General features: G+C 35.7%; 1 non-coding gene across 1 annotated transcript; it reads right to left on the reverse strand.

Annotated features, from left to right (window-relative positions):
• Window positions 1-449: 449 nt before the first annotated feature.
• Window positions 450-561, reverse strand: LOC118010914. Its single transcript, XR_004679336.1, has one exon. It is a non-coding gene; the product is annotated as a U6 spliceosomal RNA (small nuclear RNA).
• Between the last annotated feature and the right edge of the window lie 24,637 nt (window positions 562-25,198).

Raw genomic sequence — 25,198 nt, forward strand, 5'->3', positions numbered from 1 at the left:
GTCCATTGCTGTGAGGGGGATGTTAAAGTCCCCTACTATTATTGTATTATTAAGAATGTGTTTCTTTAATTTTGTTAATAATTGGTTTATATAATTGGCTGCTCCCATATTGGGGACATAAATATTTACAATTGCTAGATCTTCTTGTTGGATAGACCCTTTAATTATGATACAGTGTCCTTCCTCATCTCTTATACAGTCTTTGGCTTAAATTCTAATTTATCTGATGTAAGGATTGATACCCTAACTTTCTTTTGATGTCCATTAGCATGATAAGTGGACCCTTTCAATCTGGAGGTGTCTTTGGGTCTAAAATGAGTTTCTTACAGACAGCATATCGATGGGTCTTGCTTTTTTATCCAGTCTGATACTTTGTGTCTTTTGATTGGAGCATTTAACTCATTTATATTCAGAGTAACTATTGAAAGATTCGAATTTAGTGCCATTGAAAAAACATGGAATGCTTCACAAATTTGCGTGTCTCATCCTTGCACAGGGGCCATGCTAATAATCTTTTCTGTATTGTTCCAATTTTAGTATATGTGCTGCTGAAGTGAGCACAAGGCATGTAAATTATCTTAAGTGTCTTATACAAGAGCAAGAGTTGCTGACTAAATACAGGCCTTGTTTTAAAAAACTTTTGGTCAAGATTTTATATTGGGATAACCTCTAAAAACACAATTGCAGTCTATAGCTTAAAACAGTCAAGGAGAAAAGGAGCGGAAATACAGAGAGCTTTCTCAAACCAAAAGAAGTAAAAGATAAATAGACCAATAGAAAAGAAAGGAAAAGGATTATAAACAGAAATTATAGAATGATATGTTGAAAGTGAATATAAATATAAAAGTGACAGAAAAATGAACCCACCTATTAAGAGACAGAGCATATCATATAAGGGAAAAGACCAGTAATCATGTAAAAGCATTTCAGTTCCACTTAAATAAATGCAAATAAAAAAATCAATGAAATACCATTTTTACATATTAAATTGAAAAAAATGTGGTCAAGGTTATCAAAAATGAACTTGCTTAAACAGTATTAGTGAGAATTGAAATTTTTATACCCTTTTAGAAGGGAAAATTTACAAAAGCCTGCTCACGACGATGTAACATATAATACTAAAACTCAGATTTTACATGAATGTCTAACAATGGAAAATTATTGAATAATTGATAGTACATCTGTGCTGTTAAATATTAGACAGCCACTAAAATAAAGTTCTCAAATAACATGTACTAAGATGGAAAGTGCTTAGAACTTAATTGAAAAAAGCATGATATGCAATTGAATGACAATACTGTTAGAAAACTACACATTTAGGGGCACCTGAGTGGCTTAGTCAGTTTAACATCTACCTTTAGCTCAGGTCATGATCTCAGGCTCCCTTTTCAGCAGGGACTCTGCTTCCTCCTCTGCACCTCCCTCCACATGCATGCTCTCTCTCTCTCAAATAAATAAATAAAATCTTAAAAAAAGAAAACTATACATTTAATTAATCTACATAAGTGTGTTCATTTTTTAAAGTTAGTGTAATACAATATTAAAATATAAATATTTTAATTTATTTTCTGCCAATGATCAAGAAAAGAGATGCTTACATTCCAAAATGAAGTGTGAGACCATCATGTGGAACTTACAAAAGGAGACTGTGGAAAACCACTTGTTTTCAACTCTCTCATTCACAACAAGAGGGGAAGTAGAAGATTGAAAGAGTTGGCTAGAGTGTTTGGTGAGCTGCTGTGCATGGCATCCATCCACTCTCTTCCCCAAGGATGAGAATGAATGAAATTCTCCCTTCACCTCAACTAAAAAGACAGGACATGAGAAAACTAGTCATGGAACTTAGTATTTGTTGCCTGCAGTTGACGTACATGGTGGACAGATGTCTGAATGAGCTTGAGAAATTTAAGGATGAGTTATTCCCTGACAGGTTCATCTCCTAAGGGAGAAGAAGTACTTTTGCACTGGGATCTGCTTTTTTCCCCAAGATCGTCTTAACAAAGTATATCTGGGGAACCAGATGTCAGTATCATGTGAGAGATAGCCTGGTGGGCTTGCATTGATGTTGCCTGGGATTGCCCACCAGAGGGGCAATGGAATCCCAACAGTGAAGGGGAGCTTATGCAGCAGTAAAACACTGAAAACCAGGGAGAAAAAGAAAGCAAGAAGCCATCACCTGGCCAAGAGAACTGCATGTGAAGACTCCCATTAGGCAGAAGGGTCATGCAAAGCAGTCTCCAAAGAACCCAAGAAAGATTCTGATGAGGGAATACTTTTAAACATTTCTGTACCCAATGAGCACATTTCAGCTCTGAACAGTATTAGTCAAATAGAAGAGTGTCTGACTCCCTACAAGAATAAATATACTTTATGATTATATCCCACAAGATATACTTGATCCACATGGCAGTTACATTGGGAAGAAAGAAAAAAGATTAGAAGGATATCTATCTCTAGTAGAAGTAATATTTGGGGATATAGCAATGGGATTACTACTGACTTTTCTTTTAATAAGAAGATTTTTATAAAATCAACAGATGTTTCTTATCTTGTAACCAAATAGGATTTGTAGTGCATGGTTGCCTGGTCCCCTAGATCATAATGAAATGTCGCTATTTAGCTACTACATAAGTTTTTTTTTAAAAAAAAAAAAAAAGGATGGGGCACCTGGGTGGCTCAGTTGGTTAAGCGTCTGCCTTCGGCTCCGGTCGTGATCCCAGGGTCCTGGGATTGAGTCCCGCATCGGGCTCCCTGCTCTGCAGGAAGCCTGCTTCTCCCTCTCCCGCTCCCTCTGCTTGTGTTCCCTCTCTCACTGTCTCTCTCTGTCAAATAAATAAATAAAATCTTAACAACAACAACAACAACAAAAAGGGGGGATGGTGGGACTCCTGGGTGGCTCAGCTGATTAAACATCAGATTCTTGGTTTCGGCTTAAGTGATGATCTCCAGGTTGTGAGATTGAGCCTTGCGTTTGGCTCTGCACTCAGCACAGAGTCTGCTTGATATTCTCTCTCCTTCTCCCTTTGCCTCTCCCCTGTGCACCCTCTCTCTCTCAATCTCTCTCCCTCTCTCAAATAAATAAATAAATAACATCTTAAAAAAAATGGGATGTTTTCTCTCTGAAGAGCTACTGCAGTCCTTCTGCAATAATGCTAATATGTATTCAAACTACAGTTTATTCCTTAAAATCTCAACATAATACATTAAACATATTTTTTGTTCTTATATATTATAAATTTTAAGTTGCACTAACAAAAAAAAACAGTGTATTAAAAAGGTTTTTTTTTTTTCATCTGTAGTTAATATAGTTGGGTAAGAAAACAGGGTTAGGCACTGGGGTGGGAGGTCTATCATATATGCACAGAACTAATGCTTCATAGGGCTCATTTATGTTTTCTAACCACACTTAAAAATTTTGTGCACATACACATTTAGACACAATATTTTATATATTCTGTAACTTCTTTTTACTCATAAAATTATCACATATTTTTAGAAATTTACTATAAAAATGTTTTATAATATTATTTGTTATCTTCTAGTGAAAAATTTTTAGCAATTTTCCCTGTAAAATATCTTTAATTTGGGAGGCATGCATTCCTGGACAATGATAAAGACTTGATTTAAGACCTTTGCTGTACTTTTTCTAATTTATTAAAATGCCCAATCTCCTTCATAAGAGTATTAGGATTTAATTAATCACTTGACTCATTGAGAATATGAAGTGCTAGATCAGTGTGAAGATTTTTCAGTTATAGTTTTTTCTGTCACCAGAAATGTAGAGCTATGCATTAATTTCTACTGAACTCTCATAGATTAAAAAAATTTTAATGTAAATATTAAAAACAATGATCTGAAATATTAGTGTCACTAGTGGTGTGGTTTTGGTGATGGTGAGCATACAATTGAATGTTATAAGAGAAAGGATGCACAGAGAAATTCTCTTTATTTTCTTCATGGTATTTTCATGAATCGGATGGGATCCAGTAGTTAAAACATAAATATTATGACTGAACTAGTAAAAAAACAACTGAAAAAATCAAATATTATAAAAAGCTTGTATGTCCACTTTGATAATATAAAACAAGTGTATGTGTCTATGTGTGTGTGTGTGTTTGTGCTTGTGTGTCTGTGGGGAGAGAGAGGCACCTAAAGTGTAGTAGACAGAATTCCAAAATGGCCCCCAAGATTCCTGTCCCATGGTGTATTTTACCCTGTATATGTTCTTCCTGAGTGTGGCCGGGGCTTATGCATATGAGGGGATAATCACTTCCATTATTTGGTTACGTTATACAAGACACTTATATAGCTCACTGGAAAGATTCTCATGCTGATTTTGAGGAATTAAGTTGTCAGGTGAGAGTGCAGGCTCTAGGACCTGAGAGTGACTCCTGGCTGAAAGCAGTGTCTGCACAGCTGTGTTCCTTTCTCAAGGCTCTGAGGAGAATCAATTTCTTACATTGTCCCAGCTTTTATAGGCCACCTAAATTCTTTAGCTATTGGTCTTTTTCTCCACCCTCAAAACCAGAAAGGGTGAGTCAAGTCCTTCTTACATAGAATCACTCTGACTTCCTATTTTAGCTCTTGCTCCACATTTAAAAATCTTTGTGATTACACAGAACACAGCCAAGTAACCCAGGAAAAGCTTTCTCTCTTAAAGTCAGTTGATTAGCAACTTTAATTCCATTTGCTATTTTAATTTTCCTTTGCCAAGTAATGTAACATACTTGAAAATTCCAAAGATTAGGGTGTGGATATCCTTGGGACCATTGTTTTGGTTATCAAATATCTCAACAAAAAATAGGTATTACAATAATGAAAGAATGACAACACAAACACTTCAATTTTAGGGGTTATTCTAAAATCTTAATCACACTGCTAGGATAAATATTTTTTTTTAAGATTTTATTTATTCATTTGAGAGAGAGAGAGCACAAGCAAGGGAGGGGCAGAGGCAGACTCCCCACTGTGCAGGGAGCCTGATGTGGGGCTTGATCCCAGGACCCTGGGATCATGACCTGAGCTGAAGGCAGATGCTTAACTGACTGAGCCACCCAGGTGCCCCTAGGATAAATTTTTTTTTTAAAGATTTTTTTATTTATTTATTTATTTGAGAGAGAGAGAGAGCACATGAGAGGGGGGAGGGTCAGAGGGAGAAGCAGACTCCCTGCCAAGCAGGGAGCCCGATGTGGGACTCGATCCAGGGACTCCAGGATCATGACCTGAGCCAAAGGCAGTCACTTAACCAACTGAGCCACCCAGGCGCCCGCCCCTAGGATAAATATTAAGAAAATGTTTAAGTTACTGAAACCCTCCAAAACTAAACTTTCTTTAGATCTATGTTGATTCTCCTACAATGCACAGTTTTTAATAAATCAATATTGTAAGCAAAAAACAATGTTAATGTAAACTTTAATAGAGATGAAATACATTTAAAATTCAACTACTATTTATTTAATTTTATTATCTTCCAATTGATTGCGTACCTTAGTAATAGAACCAAAAGTCTCTCTTTATTGCTCAGGATAATCAGGAATATTCACAGGTTCATGTTTTATTAAAATCTTCCCTTTTTTCATTGAAAATGTTACATGATATAACAAGATTATCACTTAGCTATCTAAATGAAAAGCCAAATAAACCATTAACTTTGATTCTTTAGGGTTAAAAATAAAATACAGTAAAAAGAGTAGTAATAAAATATATAATTTCACTTTATTCTTCCAAAAACCCCTCTCCAATAAAAAAGTCAATCCTGATTCATGTTACCATTAATGATATTTATCATTTAGTAAAACTATCAATCTATAATTTCCAGGACCTAGTAGAAAATTTTTGTTTAGTCAACATTATTGAATATATTCATGATCTCTTAAAACTTGGTTTTTCTGTCTATCTCTGTCCACCAATTTAACTATATTCATCATATATCATGGGCAACACCAGATCTAGTTCAAAGAATGTTCCACAATAAACATGCTCATGAAACAAACAACAAATCCCTTGGTGAAAACAAACTGTACAATGGGGTCTTTCTGCTCTAAACAGGGAAAAGTAAGTGTTATCTCCAGGAAAGAAATACATACAATCAACTCAAGAAATCCCTGTGGTCCTAGCCATAGGCAGACAAGAATTATCTATCAGCCTTTGGGGATATCTAAATAATATATAATACCTAAAATATTATCAAACAAAAGAAACTTACTTCAGATTGTACACTCCAGACTAGGTGGGGGGAGGGAAGAAATGCTATGAGATCATTATAATTTAAAATATACAAGTACTATCTCAGAGGAAGAAAGATCTGTACACTAAGACTGACATCATTATAATGAATGCTCTTGTTTATAATTTCTGTGAATGTAGCGTAGGTTTTTGTTTGCATATTTGTTTGGTTGCCTTTTTATTTATTTTTAATACTGCATTATGCCTCTTTGCTGTATTAATGCAGATTTGGAATTTAAAAATACCTTTAGACATTACATCAAAGGCACTTTAAATCTACAGCCTGGCCAGACTAAACAATTATATAGAGTTATAGTTCTCAGAGCCATTACGATTATAGTCCCTTCTGTGTTCAACAAGTACTGGGTTTTGAGCAGTGTACTGAAGATTATAGGATTAGCAAGCAAGTTTCCCTACTGCTACTCCCCCTTCAGAATGGGGTTTATCACGGCAATAAAAACAAATACTCTCTTACGATTCTCCTATGTATAAATAGGTATGCAGTTCTGTAATTTAAAGATAGTTGACAAATCCTCAATCAGGTAGTCCTTTCCAGAGCCTCTAAGAAATTGAGTTATCCAGAAATTCAGAGTGTTACTCTAGTCCTCTGTATGTCCCGAACTAATATAATAGCAACCCAACAAACAAGCAAGTTCCTTGGTTTAGAGTTTTCAATAAATCCTTGGAACAAAAAAAAGTAAAATAAAAATAAAATAAAATGAAGTCATATTTTATTACATCTTACTCATTGTGTTCCCATGAGTGGAAGTGGTTTCCCAAGGACAATTTTTAATCCCACTTATGTAGAGTGGCACTAGTTTATTATGTGCATTAAATGAGAGTGAGTACCAAAAAACACCTAGCTTATAGCTATTGTAAATAATGGATACTGAAAAAATGCTGTGAATTTAAATCAAACGTACTACATATCTGATGATGTCTATTAAATAAATAAATAAATATATATATATATATATAAATAAATAAATATATATATATATAAATAAATAAATATATATATATATATATATATATATTGCTTTAGCATATTTCACAATGACATGTGTTTGGGTTAAAAATACTTAGCCACAAAATCCTTGACATAATAAAATATCAACACTATTACATAAAATATGCTTAATGTTTGCTGTGGATAGAATTGTGTCCTCTCAATATTCAAATGTTGAAGCCTTAACTCCCAGTGTGACTGTATTTGGAAATTGGACCTAGAAGGAGGTAAGTAAGATTAAATGAGGTCATAGGGTAGAGGTCCTCATCCAATGGTATTAGTGTCCTGGTAAGAAGAGACTCCAGAGCACTCTCTGTCTGTATCTCTCTCTTTCTATCTCTCTTTGTGCACACTTAGAGGAATGGCCATGCAAAGATCCAGCAAGAAGGCAGCTATCTGCAAGCCAGGAAAAGAACTCTCACCAGAAACTGAGACCTACTAAACCTTAACCTAGGACATCTAGTCTCCAGAAATAGTAGAAATAGATTTCTGTTGTTTAAGCCACCTGGTCTGTGCTATTTTGTTATGGCAACCCAAGCTAACTAATACAGGTTGCAACTCATTACTTGGTTCTGGAGACCACACACACACACAAACACACACACACACACACACCTATCTCAAATTTTGCCTCATTTATAATCTTTCTTTATGGGTTAAGTCATTTTAATTCCATTTTAAGTATGATTTTCTTAGTATTACTTTATGAGCTTTTTCCTACTGTCATCTTAGGATTTCCCATTTTCTGTTCTAGCTCTATGGGTGGTATCACTGCATTTTTATTGCCTCTACCTTAGTTCATTTTCCCAAAGCAGCCCTACAGCTTATTCCAACAATGTCAAACACTTCTAGAGAAGATTCTTACAAAATTCCTTTGACTTAGCCACAGTCATCTTCAGGTTTCTCAGAAACTTTGTCAAATCTACGAACTATTTCTTTGTTTTATTCTTTATGATTTCCCAGTGTCTACTAGGCATAGCAGATCTTACATGTTATTGGCTAAATCAATGAACAAAGAAGTATGCTTCTTCAGCTTCTCTTGCTATCTCAGTAATGATGGGCTCAGCCTAACTGACTCTGACCATACACTTTCCTGGCCCATGTTGCTTATGCCCTGAGGCCTCAAAATTTCATAACTTCATAACATCAACTGGATCTAGTTTCCAAAAGCAGCAAAAGTCAAGTTTCGTGCAATAGCCTCCAGTGTTGGACATAGAAGCTCTGGTTGGGAAACAACGTTGTGTGGTGTGTTTGGGGCATTGTTCTGGATTGCATAGCCCCCAAGCTTAATTCTCTCACCCCCACCCAAAGGTTCAGTGAGTTACTTCAATCCTTTGGTAAGTCATGTTTCTGCGTGAGCCACCCAGAGTTGATTTTAATTGCTTTCAGTGCAGACCATTGACTGACATTCAGCTTTACCTAGGCAGAGGTTGTCACCATTTTCAATAGATACCAGACAGAATCAGTGATCCAATAAAGGGTAAGAGCTACAATTTACAGGAAAATAACTCTCTTGAGAAAACTGTGGTTGAAATTTCTTCCAATTAAATTGGCTTTAAATTTTTGAATGTGAAACATTTAAGAAACAAGCCTATTGAGACATAATGGCAGGCTATAGTAAAAAGATTAATACTGATATACTTTTTTTTACTTTCTACCAAATGCTTTATTCTTTTAATCATGTAGCATTAAAAGTGTGAATAATTTAATTTTACATTAATTTTCTTATTCATCATGGAACTCTTGCCTCTGTTGTAAAATAAATGCTTTGATCTGATTTGAACCTGAGTGGAGTTTAGAGTCCTATGTATAGTGCAAACAAAAAAAATGCCAATATACTTGAAGTTTTATAATATAAATTAAATAAATAAATTCTTGATTTTTACATTTTTGGTCATTTACAAATGAGTTGAACCAAATGACAATGTCTTTCTCTAAAGAACTGTAGAAAGTTGACAGGCATTAACTAATTTATGTACTAACTAATCTTGGTGTGATATTATCATCCCATTTTAATGCGGTGTAACTGAAGGACAAAAAGTTAAACATTAATCCAAAGGCGCACACACACCAAAAATTATTCCAAATGCACACACACACACATACACACACACACACACCCAAAAATTATGTCTACTTCTTGAGGTGCCTAGAGGGCTCAGTCAGTTAAGCATCTGACTCTTGATTTTGGCTCAGGTCATGATCTCAGGGTTGTGGAATCCAGCCCCGCATTGGCCTCCATTCTGGGCATGAAGCCTGCTTAATATTCTCTCTCTTCCTCTTCCTCTGTCCCTCCCCAATTTGCGCATGTGCTCGAATACTTTCTCTCTCTCTCTCTCTCTCTCTCTCTCTCTCTCTATATATATATATATATATATGTCTACTTTTATTAAATCCAAGTTCATGAGGAAGAAAAGAACAACTAAAAAATGAATCCTTTCTTCAACATCATCTATCTATGTATGAATATACATAGCGGTAGAAGTGAAAATTATCTACTCTAAAGACCTAAATTTTACTCTGTTAAAGTTTCATCTTGCTGACTGAATTATGAAATTACTCAGAACATATCTACCTTCCAGTTATTTTTAAGCTTCTTAAGATAACAAACCTTTAATGGATTTTCTCATCATCTTGTCCCATAATTTCTCTTCCATCCATCCAAGATAGAAATTAACAGATAGTCTAAAGCATTCAGAGATTCTGATCTGGGCTTCTTGATCCTAAAGGATGTGACAGCCAGCTCACATAGCTAAGTTTGCTTTCAGCATGTATAACTGTGTATGGCACAGTGATTTGCATGCAGTTAGATTTTCTTTCTTTTCCTTAAATCAACAACCACATCTAGCAGTTAGATCTTCATTTTATCCTAATTTGGTATATCCCAGATAAAAAGATGAGAGTATCCCATCTTGCACTACAGAAAAATGAAAATAAGAGAAGAAAATACATATTTGTTTGTTTTTTAAAGTCCTGATGCTTCAATTAATAGCTGAAGCAAACTCAGGAAATTCAGCAGGAAATCTCAGGAGAGTCATATGTGTGGTTGATGGAGTTGGACTACAGGAAGAAAAGTGAAAAATAGAGGAAAGGAAAGGAAATGATGGGAGGAATGGTTTAAGGCTTAGATCTCTTCTGACAGTTTTCATCGCACTCAGAAGTCAAAAGGGAGTTCTGGATAAGGAGGGCAAGGTCATTTCAACAATTTTAGCTTAAATCTCAAGAAGAAGCAAAGGGAGCTGCCTTGTTTCCAGAATTGGACAGAGTCCCTCAGTGTCTGCTAAACGTGACAGACAAGCAAACCCCTTGCAGCAGAGGGAAGCAGAAACAACAGACCAGGAATACAACTCTGCGCCCCAGGTCTGAGGATCACAGGCAGTAGTGGGGCAGCAGGGAGTGTGGAAGAGGGCACGATAACTTAACAAATTTCATAAGCAGAAACCAAAAGGAGCTATCATTCCATTCACGGACGATCTTTGCTGTAAGTGGACTTGGTTAAATTTTACAACATTTACAGTATAACCAAACAAATACAGGTATGAATTAATCTTTCACAATTTCACATAGCCAATTTTTGAAATATTAGTATTTATTTTCTTCTTCAGAAATAGTCAACATATAATCCTGGGAGGAGGAATTCAGGACAGATTGAAAGAACAAAATTGTGATATGCAGATGACAGCAGGACTTTAGGAAATTGTATAGTCAATGTGCTATTCCTAAGGAGATACAGAAAGGTCATGTCAACAAAAGTGCTGTAAAAACCTATCTTGCCACAGCTCTCTATCTCCTGAAGCAGTTACATTCCCTAACCATCTCAAATAGCCGCTGGATTCCACTGAATATCAACAGAAGGATCTCATTTGTCATTTCCTAATCCAAACCATAATTTATCTTTTCAGTGCTCTATCCTTTTCCTAGACTCATCTTCTTGGACAAAGGACTTCTTTCCTTGAGGCTATTCCATTTAGTGATCACTCCCACATCGCTTGTGACTCCCATAATCAATCATATCAAGAATGGAGAAGTCACTTATCACTAGGTTCTCTGTGTTTCTGCTCATGATTGCATGTGGAAGTTTTATGCCTGGTGCAAGGCTTTGCAAGTCAACATCAATTACTTGTTCTTTGAAAGGCCCCGTAGCCATTTTGGCATGGCATAATCTGCAACCTTTGCCCAGAGAATCTCATCTTAGTAATTAGAAAGGGGTATAAGCATACCACTCACTTAAACCTACAGAAATGCAAGGTCAGTTCTCTGCTTTACTACATTTTTTATTCACTCCTTTTCTTTTTCACCACACAGATGCCTAGATTTCTCCACACGGACTGAATGACCTGAGTCCAGTCAGCTCACCTCAAATGTTCCTCAACTTATTCTTATTAAAATGGGAGATATGTGAGTTCTTCACATGGGATGATAAATGTACTTTAAAATACTTCATGTCTAATCCTGAATTGAGATACCTGAGCTATATAGAAAAAAGGAATAAAGTTTTAAAATGCTATAAACATTATTTAAATCTTTGCTCTGTCCTTTATTTCCTGTGTGTCAATGGACAAGATCGTCACCTCTTTGAGCCTCACTTTCTTTAATTTGGGGATTATAATACTAAGATTAATTTGGGGATTACAGTACTGAGAATTCTGTGAAATAGTGTATATGAAGTATCTATCCTATATTTTTTAGTTTTAAAGTTTATTTTTGTTATTATTATTAATAATGCATATTTCAGAGTTCATTCATTCCTTTTGTGACATTCTAAAAATGCAGGGTCCCCAGAGCCCAGTGTCTCACTAAAAGGATAGTAGTCATATAGTAATAAAATGTATTTATATATATGTATAACACATTCTTGTATGAATGAATATATGTATATAAATGTATATAATATATAAATATAAATTCTATACATGTGTAAATATGTATAGAATATGATATATAATTATATCCATAGGCATACATGTATATGCTCGTGTGTGTGTGTGTGTGTGTATATATATATATATATATATATGAATAAATATATATAAGTATATATGCAGACCTAATGGAACCACTCAATCCTTACAGCCACGGAGCCAAGCCTGCTGAATATAAGACCCAACATTTAATTGTTCAATTGAAAAAGTTCAGTTGAGCGGCGCCTGGGTGGCTCAGTCATTAGGCGTCTGCCTTCGGCTCAGGTCATGGTCCCAGGGTCCTGGGATCGAGGCCCGCATTGGGCTTCCTGCTCTGCGGGGGAACTGCTTCTCCCTCTCCCACTACCCCCGCTTGTGTTCCTTCTCTTGCTGTGTCTCTCTCTGTCAAATAAATAAATAATAATAAAAATCTTTAAAAAAAGAAAAAAAAAAGAAAAAGTTCAATTGAAAAAGTACAGTATAGGGGACGCCTGGGTGGCTCAGTCGGTTGAGCATCTGCCTTTGGCTCAGGAAAAAGTACAGTATAAATTGAAGTTACAGATTTCTGACTGAAAGTTAGAGCACTGATTGGGAAAGACTGGGACACTGTGATTTGGAATGGAAACACATGGGTGAACTTGAATAATGCTGAACATTCTGAACCTGCTAGTTTTTCTAAGTCTTCTTTACCAGGGAATGCTTCACCTCCTCCCATGTCTGAGGAAACTAGCTCTCCTTGCTTGAAGACCATGTAATAAACTTACTGAGGCAGTAACATGTAAAGAAATGCTGTACACTGCAAGATCCACCCAAACCACCCATTATTGCCTCTAGATTTATGTTTCATGACAAATTTAGTAGGCTTGAAGGAAACAGGAGTGAAGTCTAACTAAGAAGAAGATAGTTTATACTTCATAGTGATTGCAGTGTTTTGTTAATTGAAATCACCAGAAACTTTGGAAAATATATGCAGGTGCTAATGAATTCTAAGAGTGTTAAACCACAGAGGACAGAATATAATTTTTTATCATACCAAGTGATTGATACAGATGCACATCTTATAGCAGACTGGATTTAATATGGTGGCTCCAGCGATAAAAGCAGCTCTAGCAACCTGCTTTAAACTAAAACATGGATTTGAGAGTAGCCTACATGCAACAAAGTTGATTTTCTTTGGTATAATGTGAAGGGAGGAATCAGAAGGCTTAAGAAGACACATGTGGAAGTAGATATATTATGTGCAACTGCACACTAAACACTCTATTCTTTGAGGGGGCCCAAAGGATGCACCCTTTAACAAACTATCGAGAAATGCATTAGACATGGTAGCTGGTTTCTCCCCATGAGTGATTCAAAAGATGAAGGCTGAAGCCACAATGTCTTTTGTGACCTATCCTTAGAAGTCCCACATCATCACTTTCAAAGTATGTTATTGGTCATACTGATTAACCTTAGAGAACTATACAAGGGCATGAATACCAGGAGGCAAAGATGCTTAAGGGCCATTTTGGAGACTAATTACTACATCTTGTTTGTGAATTTGACTTTAAAATAATGAAACTAATTTAAATAATTATGATGGAAAGTTCAAACGACAGAAATATTTTGAAATCTGAGGCTAACCTTTAAATATTGATCTATTCTAATTATTTAGTCCATTCCTGGCATAACCAAAGAGGGAACTATTTCAAATGACTAAACACAGATTTTGGCTGCATATTCCTAAGTGGCATATATCCTAAACACACGCACACACACACACACACACAAACTGAAAAAAATAATTTCAAACTTTTTTGTGTGATCAAATTATTGGTGACAGTGTTGACAGTGTTTTTCTGATACTGATAGTATTATATGTGTATTGTAGAATAAAGCCAAAGAGTAATTATATTGGAGTCATTGGGAAAATGGATTTCTAGCACTGGTTGATAGGAGATCAATGAGGTTGTATATACAATTCTAATTCAAATGGCCCTAGATTTGAATTCAAAGAGTCTGAATGAAGTCATTAAGTATTATGCATGCATTTGTTAGCTGTCCCATGGAAAAGGCCTAGAAACTATGATGAATTTAGTTGCATGATGCTACCAGTGCTAGGACTGTCATCTCTAATATAATTTTCCATACAAAAGTGTCCGGGGCTCCTTGAAGAACTGTCTGATTCCAGTTCTAGGGAAGAAGATGTACAAAATGAGTCTATCATGTTTTGCCAACCAGAAAGCAAAGGAAAGCATCAAAGACTACTGGTGTTTAAATAAAAGAACTTGATAGCCAATTTGAAGGATCTCCCACTGACCAAAGAATTAAAATAAATCAAATATGATTAAATCCATGGATCATTAAGGTTCTTTTAAAAAAAATAAGAAACAACAGAAAGGGGAAAGAGAAGGAAAAGTCATTGTTCACTTATGGAAGATGCAAAATCACCAATTCATTATTTCGAAAACTGGCTAATACAGAATGAAAAATTTATCCACCTTTTCCTGTACCAACTGAATCCCAGGGTAACCAAGTATGTCTTGAGAAGTTTCTCTTTATAATTATGTTCTAGCTTGTTAACAAGAGAAAGAGATATAATTAGAATATCACCATTTTGTAGTCTTTAATGAATTGGTGGATTTAGTTAATTAATACATTTTAGAGAGGCATCAGTGCTTCCTGATGGAAATAGACAAAACTACTTCTGAAGTATTTTGCAAGAAAATCTAACCTAAATATGGTCATGCCCATAGATCTAACGTCCAAGTTTCAGAAAATACAAGAGTCAGAGAAATATGTTATATGATTCCACATCAAAATTCAAGCTGTCATGAATTCAAATAAATGACTGTTTATTCAAACTATAAATTGCAAGGGAAAAAGAAGAATTAATCATTTAAAATTGAGAGACATAAAAATATGTCTACCAATTACAATACGTGAAACCTTTTTGGCTCTCGTTTTGAACATTTATGAGATGATTGGCAATATTTGAACATGGACTGTGGAGTTTGCTAATATTAAGAAGTATTATTTTTAAGTGTGGTAATGGTATTACTGTTTTTTTAAGACTTTATGTTTTAGGTATATGCACTGACTATTTATAAATAAGATTATACACTGACCAGAATTTGTTTCAAAATGAAATCTAGAAAGAAAAGTATGAATATAGATGAAACAAAATTGTCCTTAAATTGATAATTGTTGAGTCTGGGTTAATAGGCATATGGCATTAAATTATATACTTTTCTTTATGTATATAAATATATTTTATATATAAAAGTAATTTATATATTATAAAATATATCATTATAATTTATATATAACATATTTGTATTATATAGACAGTCTTTATAATAAAAGATTTTAATTAAAATACGAATCTATGTGCTTTAGGTCTTTTTCTATAAGGTCATTAAAAGTATGACATTTAGTATAGATAGTTATACCATCATATCTCATGTAGTCCCACAGTCATATATATTTTCTTTCTGTCAACTCCTATGATTAAAGTATCTTCCACTCTATCTGTTTTCTTTCCAAACATTTCAGACACCAACGACCTTACAGATGTGCACATGGCTTTGTGCCCAGGCTTTAGGACAGGAAGCTAGAGCCAACAATAAAAGTAATGACTAAGCACTGTCTATTATTATTTAGATGCCCAAAGGGCTTTGAATTCAACAATTAACAAAATTATACTTGGCTGCAGATAGTCACTTAATTTTATGGCCTATTGACTTTGATAGTCATAAGAGAGCATAGATTGTAGAGAGAAAATTGACAAGGATTATAGAGATAGAGATAAAGTGATTGGGTTAATGTCTTATTATCCTTGCATCTCCAGTTTTCTGCATAATGCTTAGCACACAGCATATGATGAATAAATTTTGATTTATCATTGAAGGAAGGAGGAAAGAATGAAGGATAGAGAAAGGGGAGAAGACAGAATGGAAAGAAGCTTTAGCATTTATCTATTGCTGCTATAGTGCTGTATAAAAAGAACCACAAGGGGCACCTGGGTGGCTCATTTGGCTGAGTCTTAGACTCTTGATTTAGGTTCCGGTCATGATTTCAGGTCCTGGGATGGAGCCCTGAGTTGGGCTCTGCACTCAGTGGGGAGTTCACCTGGGATTCTCTCCTCTCCTTCAGCCCTTCCCTGCCCCCACCTCTCTCTTTATCTCTCTCTCTCTGTGTCTCTCAAATAAATAAGTAAATCTTAAAACACACACACACACACAACTCCTCAGTGACAAATAACAATAAACTTTCAATGCCCAAGTGCCTGGGTTGCTTTCTTTCTAGTTGGATCTGCTGAATTTTGTTGCACTCGCTTTACTGGCATTGGACTTAGGCAGGCCTCGGATAGGACAACTGAAATAATTTGACCCTACTACATATTTCTTGGATTCCAGCATGTTCTAGACTAGGCATTGTGATGGCAGCAATGCAAGAGACATCAAGCTTGTTCATTCAAACAGTTTTCCAGCTTCTGTTTGGTCATGTTTGCTATCCTACTGACCCAAACAAGCCATATGGTCAACTCCAGAACACTGCAAAGTTAGATGACAAATACTGGATACATGAAGCAGGGAAGAACTGAGACCATTTTTTGCCATCTACCACAAAAGAAATAAAGATACTATACACATGACAGGGAAAATTGGAGCTCTGAATAGTGCTTGTTTTCTTTTTCTTTTTCCAAGACCCAAACAAAGATTTGGAATCAGTACCAATTAGCTCAGTTAACAATTGACTTTGATTTTTATGTTCAGCTGGAACTTCTTTTTCATTCTTTTATTATTAAATATTTATTGAGCTTGACCTCTGCAAATATCTGTATAAAGCATTATCCTTTGCTCATGACAACTACTTGATAAATATTGATTAAAGTAGCAATTTTGATCACCGAGTCTTTGTTTACTTTGCACCATTCTTTATTTGGCTCCATTATCCCATATCCAAGAGAGGTTATAGGGGAAGCAAGGGCTAGCCTGTTTATCCACTACTGGTATTTCCTTGCATGTGGAGGGAGACTTCATTGGCTAATATTCTTGCAGTCCTCATCCATATTCTGACTCCATCTCAGGTGGAATGATTTTCTAACTTGTAAGCATGGAAGGTGAAACTGAGTACTCAATTCCATCCCTCTGTTTCTTTTTCTCATAGGGGTATAAACCCATACCAAGGATATTTTCACTCCACTCTGCTCCTCTAAGAAGTCTCTATGGGAAGAATCCCACCTACTTTGCGTTAAATAGTAAGAAGTCCTCTTGCCTTCAAATATAAGCCAAGTCTTCCTATATTCACTGTATCCGTAAAAGATGTATTTTGGTTTCTATCTGCCCAATTCTGGTTCAGAAGTTGTATGTGGAAAATGTGTGCTGTGTAAGGCTCTCTGTCTCTAAGACACCTCCAACAAGTCATATTTTATTATTCTCCAGTGATATGTTGTATTTATTAGAAGTTTGATAATTCTGTAGATTTGATGTAATCCAAATGAAAACACGTTGTCCAAACCACATAGTTAGTGGCCTCAGCACAAGATTTGCCAGGATAGCAGGCCACACACAATACCAATTATTTGACAGCAAGTGAAAAATATAATTAATTATCTGATCCATAAAATGCTTAATATCCAGAACTTGAAAATATTAAAATGACTACCTTTTCTGTGTTTCTTACAATGTCAAATTTTATCTGGAGAGCTTAATTCAGTCACACTCAGATGGAAAATTTCAATAACCTCCACTTCTACTAACATGTTACTTTTTATTTCCCAAATGATCTACTAACTTTAGTTTTGTATAATGTATTTTTATAAGCATTTTCCCAAGCTGGCTGTATAATATATATTAAAAAAAAATCAAAGATGGCTAGCTAATGTTGCAAATAAAGATGCTGGATATAAAGCATTTAAGTGACATTAGCTCTGCACTATGCTTGAAAACAAAGAATAGTTCATTTCTGGGATTCAATATGATTTACATTTGTTTGCTAACAACTGCTATTAAAGCTTGTTTTTAACCATCAAAAAAGTATATCCCAGTATGTAATACAAGGGTTTGCTTAAGGGTAATGAAATCATCATGACTGGCTTCAAGGATTACTTATTTGGCACAATACAGAATAATGAGTACTAATAAAGTGAATTAAACATTATGAGTTGTGCTGTACATTTTCATGACCTACGGCACCTTGAAGTGGTAAGCAAGGTCATAAGAAAGATAAAATCTATCATACGTTATGCTTCACAAACTATCTCCATAGAAATACAGCGTTCATTTTCTTTCCTGGTCAAAAAGTGTTTGGTTAAGGTTCACTACTGATTTGAAATTTAAATAAAACTTTTCTCATGAATGAGAGGATTTTGTTAGTCATGCGTGTACTGTCTTTTTTTCTGATATGACCTTTGTTTTCAAATGAATGACTTACTCTTCTTCAAAAGCTGATGGATTTTGTGAGGAGGAAAAAAGCTAGTATAGCTTGAAAGGCAACTATTTGCCTTAAGTGCTTATTTCAATATTTTCTGATGCAAGCTAAGATGCATCAAAAACAGTTTTCCTGACTTTATTTGTATCCAGTTTGCCATTTTGGAAATGGACTAGGTATGGAAACGTAATGGAAGAATTGTGGCATTTTATGCAATCCTAAACCTGGCTCTTAATTTAATTTAAATATACTACAAGATATGAAAATGTGAGATAAAAAGTAACATCATTTGCCTGTATGATACTATATAGTAGCACATATTTGTCCTACATGGCTGAGTAGCAAAATAAATATATAGAGTACTTATATTGTATTCTTTTCATACTACTTCTTTTACAGTATGAAATTGATTGATGCTTTTGATTAACCCGGTTTTAGCATAAAAGGAGGCACAGCTTATTTTACTCTATTTAAAATGGTTGGAAATGCAAACTCCAATCCAATATGTAAATAGCTGTTACCTGGGTACCAGGGATGCCTTTCATTGTCATCAAAATTAAAACCTTCCTATAGCACAAGGAAATAGACTCATTCATTTTGTAAAATAACACTCTTTCCCACCACCTAGGGAGCTTTGAGGTTAACAAAAATAACTGCAGATTTAATGTTAACATTTATTTTCATTTATAGAAACTTATATTTACAGAGCAGATTTACATTTTAATCAGTGTTGTTAATAAGATTGGTTTTGTTTTCAATTCACAGTTGCTACTGTGCTCAGATTATTTTATAGCTCAGATAATTCAAAAAAGAAGCATAAATTTAAAAGGCTTAACCAAGGTTTACCATGAAAAAATTCTGTTTGTGTACAATGGGTAAGACTATAAAACAAAAGCCACTTCTTAGAAAATTATTTATTGCTCTTTTATGTAATCGTTGAACACATACTAAGTACCAACTCATCATATGCTGGCTACCACGTTAAGTCTATGAGAGACAAACAAACAAATGTACAAGCACATTTAAACTTTGTATTTATTTGAGGACACAGGTGTGGGTTATAATCTCAATTTTATAGATGAACACACTCAAGTTTAGCAATGTTAAGTAATTTTCCCAGACTACACAACCGGAAAGTGATAGACAATGAATCTGTACTCATATTTTTGGCATTACATCTTAGACACCTCTTTTATTTACTGCCTGTTTTATTTGTTCATCTCCTCTACTTGACTCTAATCTTGAATTTTGAGTTTGTGTTTCTACATTTTTCCTTCTCTTACAAATGCCTTCTGGTGACATTTTCTGACACTCATGAAACGTGGTACAATAAACGTGTGGCCAGTCTCAGTTACAAAGTCATTTTATCGGTGGGACTCTCCTGATCATCCTATTTGAAATTATACCTCTACCCGCTGCCCGGTTTTCCCTAAATTTCAACCCTAATTATTTTCCTCATTCTGTTTGTGACTATTCAACACGTGTATATTTTACTGGTTTATTATTGTCTTTCTTCACTAGAATCTAAGCTCTATGAAGTAAAGTGTTTTCCTCTGTTTTGTTCATTTCTGTATCTGTTAAGACAAAATAGTGCTTGGAATGAACATCCTAGATATTTAATAAATATTTGTTGAATGAATGAATGAATGAACAACCTGTTCTTGGAGTACAGAATAGACACCACAAAATCCAACCTGGAACCCAATTCAGAAGTCCAGATGCTTAGTTTCACAAATAAAGTGGTGGCAATGAAAAGAATAAATAATTAATCTAAGAAACATTTAATTGGATAGGAAAGGTTAGTCTTGTTTACCTAGTAGATACCTTTTATATTATACACCTCTCTTTTAAATGTGCAGACTTAATGTGACTTCAGATGAATCCATGGGATCTTAGAGTCAGGGAAGCTTAGATTACAAAGTCATCTCATTTATTCCCTTAATGTCCAGAGGAAGAAACTGAGGGTCTGGTTGGTTAAGCAACATATACAGGGTACACCAGTCCAAGAATTCTCCCTATACAACCCGATTCTATGGTAGACAGCAGCAAATAGATTTATAATATATCTACTACAATTTTTATAATACAACTATTATAATATATCTACTTTAATTTTTTAATTTAATGTAATCTACTGTAATGTAATAGATTTATAATATATCTCCTGTAATACCTACTTGTAAATTTTAACTGGAAGCTTTGGTTAATTTTGGTATGCATCAAAATCAGCTGTGAACTAATGATTCCTCCTGATTAAATCTTATATGTTACAAGCCATTCAACAACGTCTATCTACTCCAAATATCAATTATGTTGAATATAGAACCATGGAATAACAAAGTCTAACCTTGAACAATATTCTCCCCGGGTATTGAGAAAATAAAATTATAAGCTATAAAATGCAGGGAAATTCTATATCCAGAGTTTGATGAGAATATGCCTTTTGTACTTGCAATACATCTATTAAATGTTACAGATTGATGTTTAGAGCCCACTGAGTATGAAGGCTTTTCTAATACTTAAAAATGTTACAAGAGAAAAAGACTAATTTTAACATGATTATAAATGAAATAAAAACATCATAAAGAGTACAAATTTAAAACAATATAGTAGAAACTCTAGCATTTTAAAAATTCCCTCTTGTTCATAAAATTTACTTGAAGGAGTGATTGTAACACCATGCTCTTCCAGTTCTTAAGTCACTTCACTTCAAATATAAAGCTGCAGTGATGATAAATAAGTCTCTACAAAATATTTGTAGATAAAAATAAGCACACATTTAATTTCTATATCCATATCTTTTTTTTTTTTAAGATTTTATTTATTTGACAGAGAGAGTACAAGCAGAGGGAGAGAGAGGGAGAAGCAGGTTTTCCGCTGCGCAAGGAGCCCGATGTGGGACTTGATCCCAGGACCCTGGGATCATGACCTGGGCTGAAGGCAGCCGCTTAACCGACTGAGCCACCCAGATGTCCCTCTATATCCATATCTTAAGAAAATAAACAAACTAACAATGAAATGGTGATGTTAACAAGGATTCATCTGATATATTTTCCAAAATATAATCTTGGGAATTGTTTGGAAATATAATTTGGAAATTAATTTTGCAAAACCCTGGACAAATTATTAACTTGGGTCCCAGAGAGATGGTCTAGAGAGATTAACTCTAAAACCAATTAAAGAAAGAAGATTCATGGAAGTGCTAAGATCTTATTCTCTCACCCCAAATTCTTTTGCTTTACAGGATTTGTTGCTCCATTAAAATAACACAGGAAATGTAAGTCTTGAAAGGTAATTAATTGCTCACCACTTACATATTTTTCCCAATGCTCTTCACACTGCTGCCTTACTCTCATGTTCATTCCCCACAAAGGAAGAGACACTAAATTTAAGTGACTTCCATGTGTTGGGAGGGTTAGAGAATCAACAACCATTCCAGAGCCAGAGATGTCACCCTGAGGCCTTTCAAAATTGGGATAGGTATTATTTTCTACTATTAAATGGAGAACTGAGATTGCATCTAAGTGTTCATGCTTGCCCAGCTTAGTTCATTCTGTAACATTGTCTGCGCCTGAAGCTTAATGGTGGCCTGATCCCCTGACAGGTGTAACACCCTTGGGCTTCTGTTCTATTTGCAGTGTTTGTCGAACTATAGCCCCATAAGCAGCTACCGTGGCCTCTCTCCTGACCTGGCCCCAGCTCCCAACCTGGACTTTACCTAGCTCACATTCATTCCATAATCACTCTTTGAGCTTGCAGTACTTTCTCTCCCATCCTCTTTCTTGGTTGATGAACTTGGTTCCTATTTCACTGAGAAAACAGAAGCAATCAGAAGAGTTTCCACCCACTCTTACTACCTCATTTCATAGTCTAGCTATATTTCTCCTGTTATCATGGAGGCACTCTTCATGCACCTCTCAAAGGCCAGTCCCTCCTGTCTCTGGGAACCACACGTTGAAAGACACCATTCCCCCCTTTCTCTTCCACTTTTTAAAAATATTTCATTTACTACTCATTTCATCAGCATCCAAATACTAAAATATCTTTCTTTAAAAATGTTTCCCTTGGGGCACCTGGGTGGCTCAGTCATTAAGCTGCCTTCGGCTCAGGTCATGGTCCCAGGGTCCTGGGATCGAGCCCCGCATCGGGCTCCCTGCTCTGCGGGAAGCCTGCTTCTCCTTCTCCCACTTCCCCTGCTTGTGTTCCCTCTCTAGCTCTCTCTCTCTGTCAAATAAATAAATAAAATCTTTAAAAAAAATAAAAATAAAAAATAAAAATAAATAAAAAAATAAAAATGTTTCCCTTGAAGATATTTTCCTTCTAGCTGTTATCCGTGTTCTCTTATGTTACTTTATCATAAAATTCCTTTAATGAGTAATTTACTTAGGAGAATAATTGGCTCCATATTCTCTTCTCTTACTCCCTGTTAAATCCACTACATCACCCCCCGCTCCACCAAAAGTTACCATTGGCCACTACATTGCTAAATCCAATTTTCACTTTAGTCCATATTAACAGAATTTGACAGAATTGATCATACGTGTTCTCTTCACATAGTTTCTTCACCCACATCTCTCTTAGTGGCCCTTTTACTGACTGGTCCTTCTCGGTCTCTCCTGCTTCTTCCTCTACATCCTGTATGTATACAACCCAGGTTGGTTCTCAGACATCTACTTGTCTCTAAAGATACTGAGTCACTGGGGGAACTCATTCCATTCCATGCCATTAAGTATAAACTATAAAATGACAACCCCCAAATAGATATCTCTAGCCTGGACCTTGTACATCCATTGGTGTCTTTCACAACTCCACTTACATGTCCAATAGGTAGCGCAAAATTAAGAAGTCCTAAAGCAAACTTTTTATTTACCCCACCCAACCTGCTTCTTCCACATTTTTCCCCATCTCAGCAAATGTCAATTTCATCATTCCATTTGTTATGGACAAAATCTTTCATGTCATTGTTGACCCTTTCTTTCTCTCATACCTTGCATCCAATCCATCAAAAAACATTTAAGTTATAGCTTCAAAATATAGTCTGTTCCTAATCATTCCTTACTGTCTTGACTGCCACCATGCTGGGCCTGACCTTCATCATTTCTGGGATTGCCACGAAATGGCCTTCTAACTAAAATCCCAGCCCCCCAGATCTATTCTCCATAGAGATAAGTCTCAACCACCATTTTCAAGTCTAAATCAGATCATTTCATTCCCATGCTAAAAGCCCCCAGCCACTCCCTATCCCATTCAGAATAAAAGGCAATAAGGTCCTTCAGATCTGGTTCCCTGCCTCCTCTCTGACCTTGCCTTCTCCACTCTCCTCTTCTTCCTCTACTCAGTGGCACTGACTTTGAACAGACCAACCTTACCACTTTAGTGTCTTGGCTTTTGCATTTTCTTCTGCATGAAATGCTTGTCCCAATATCAACTCTTACACTTCCTTCTTCTCTCTGCTCTCCTGTCATCTCATCAGCCAGGTTTTTCTTAAACTCTCTAGGTAAAAAAGCAAGACTCCATCTTTGACTCCTCCTATCTCCCTTATTTTGTTAACCTTCGCAGCACTTTCTGCTACCTGACACATGCCAGTCTCCCATGTTAAAAAAATGGGACAAGATGAAAAACTTATTTTGTTCGCTGTTTCATTTCCATTGTCTAGAACAGTGCCTGGTAAACAGTAGATGTTCAATTAATATTTGTTAAATTAATGAAGATGACTACTCTTTGCAGCCAAAAGGATACTACTATACTTTGTAAAGGCAGTCAATTCTTTTTTTCAGGAATTTTTATCAAAACATCTAAAAATTCGGTGGAGGTTACACAGTTTTATATTTCTGATGAATATGCCTTGGGAAATTGGGCTTTCTTGGTTTTATAATCCTCTTGGCTTCCCACCTTGGCCCACTCTTCTCCTATTTGCCGACATGAATTTAGAAACTCATCCTGGTACTATTTTATTAATGATCGCTTATAAACTCCCTAGTAATCTGCTGTGAATAATTGCCACCAGGGCCTAAAGTGCAGAGAGCTGGTGACCAAGCACTGTACTTTCAAGTCCAAAGAAGACCTCAAACTGTCTGCTCTGATTAGAAGAACAGATGTAATGCATAGTAGGGTTTGCTTACTATTTATAAAGTGGCAAGTAAAACTTGGTCCCCAGATTTATATAAGGAAGCCACTTTGAAAAGGTTAAATTCCTGATACAGAAGCCAGGATGGTAGTGCTACTTCCTCCTATAATTAGGGAAATAGGCTTCTTTGAAGGTTAGCTGTCCATATCAGTGCAGCCTTTTGGCTGATAGCAAGTGGATCGGTGGGTGTCAGCACCTCTGGAGTTGGCTGGATGCATTTTAGAGCATGGTTCAGTGATCTTTTCCTGCAAAGGGCCAGATAGCAAATATTTTAGGCTGACCATATGCTATGCTGTCTCTGTCCTTTTTTCTTGTTTTTAAAAACAATTCTTGAAAAAAAACTATTCTTAAAAAAAAAAAAAATTCTGCTTCAGGGGTGCCTGGGTGCCTCAGTTGGTTAAGCATCCGACTCCTGATTTCAGCTCAGGTCATGATATCAGGGTCCTGAGAATGGAGCCCCGTGTTGGGCTCTGCACTGGGCATGGAGCTTGTTTAAGACTCTCTCTCCCCCCGCCGCTGCCC

Source organism: Mirounga leonina, unplaced genomic scaffold (genome assembly GCF_011800145.1).
Source record: "Mirounga leonina isolate KUSES-001 unplaced genomic scaffold, KU_Mleo_1.0 Mir_129, whole genome shotgun sequence".
NCBI classification, from domain to species: Eukaryota; Metazoa; Chordata; class Mammalia; order Carnivora; family Phocidae; genus Mirounga; species Mirounga leonina.